This window comes from Terrapene carolina, unplaced genomic scaffold (assembly GCF_002925995.2).
Source record: "Terrapene carolina triunguis isolate 2854851 unplaced genomic scaffold, T_m_triunguis-2.0 Scaffold62, whole genome shotgun sequence".
NCBI classification, from domain to species: domain Eukaryota; kingdom Metazoa; phylum Chordata; order Testudines; family Emydidae; genus Terrapene; species Terrapene triunguis.
The window spans coordinates 813,163-814,791 of record NW_020664413.1 but is presented as its reverse complement, the minus strand read 5'-3'; positions in this window follow the sequence as shown (position 1 = coordinate 814,791).

The following is a 1,629-nucleotide window of genomic DNA, read 5'->3' as shown; positions in this document are numbered from 1 at the left end:
GCCTCTGTATGCGTGTGTGTGCACACGTGTGTATTCCTGCATGTGTGCACACATGTGTGTGAGTGCCTTTGCATGTGTGTGCACTCATGTGTGTATTCCTGCACATGTGTGCATGTGTGTGTAAGTGCCTATGTATGTGTGTGCACACGTGTGTGTATTCCTGCATGTGTGTGCACATGTGTGTGTCTGTATGAGTGTGTGTGCACGCCTGTGTATTCCTGCATGTGCACGCTTGTGTGTGTGTGCAATCATGCATGAGTGTATTACTGTGAGTGCCTGTGTGGGTATTTGCACACTTTGGTGTGCGCTGACCTGTCCCCTCGGGGAAGGGGAGCAAGCCCCCTGCAGAGGCCGGGTGGAATGGGTTTGGCGGGTCTCAGGCTCCTGTTGCTAGTGGCTGTTTGGGTGACTCACTAACCCACGAGTCCTTCAGCCAGCGGGCCCGTCTGTGCTCAAGAGGAGCCCAGGGCTGGGCTAGCAAAAGGGCCTGTGGGTCAGGACTGAGGGGCACCGGCGGGAGCTGATGGAGGGAGTGAGGGGGCTGGGCCCTGTCCCTGTATTTGGCTTGTGCCACGGCCCTGCTAAAATGCAGCCACCTCTGGGGGTGCGGCAGCTACTCCTGGGGGCTCAGTCTCCATGGCCCGTCCGCTCTCTGGCTGGCTAGCACCAGCTGCTTTGGGGAGGCCGACAGAGCCCAGCTTCGGGGTGGGGCGGGGGGAGCTGGAGCCCAGCGTGGCACCAGAGTAGAGCCGGGGTCCCCTCGACCTGCCAGAGGGTCCCCGGGCGGCTGCATGTTCCTTTGTCCTCACTGCAGCATCCTGGGGGTCTCCATAGGAACCCCCCCGTAACCCAGCAGCACCACGGAAAGGCCCCAGAGCCAGGCTGCTCTAGGGTGGGGGGGATGCACGTCCCTTTCTGGCCAGCAGAGGGAGCCCTGGGCCGATGTAATAGGCTGGCAGGCGGGGGAGGGGGCACACTAGGGACTTTCCCTCCTTCTCCCCCCAAATGGGGTCTATTCACCCCAGCGTGGTGTGTCCACTGGCTGCAGCCCCTCATGCTCTGGGTGCCCCGGCCTGCCCGAGCTCCCTGTCCAGGGATGGCCCCTCCACCCGCAGCCCCTCCGCGAACCCGCCTGGCCCGCTCCAGCTGCCTGCACGGTGCCATGCTGCTGCCCGGCAGAGGGAGGGGTGCCCAGAGCAAACACCCGGGGGCTCGCTCGGGCCACCAGCTGAGTCGCCTCCCGGCAGGAGCTTCCCTGGAGCCAATTCCCAGGCGCAGAAAGCGAGTCGGGCTGTTCCCCGGGGCTGGTTCTTTCACCCCGGAGCCAGGCAGGGCACCGGGCATCTGGAAGCTGGGGCTCCGGCCACTGCAGCCCCCGGCCGCTAACGGGGACAAGGGAGCTGCTGTCCAGCCGCGTGGGGGCCGTACACGCTCACACGTACACAAAGACCGGTGTGCACAGACACAAGCGCACACACCTGCATATGCACAGTGGCACGTGTGCACAAGCACAAGTGCACAGAGGCACCCGTGTGCACACACGCGTGCACAAGCCCCGAGATGCAAACAGCCGGGTGGGTGCACAGATGTATGTACATACACACGCTCCCCCTCCCTTTCTCAGCTCCC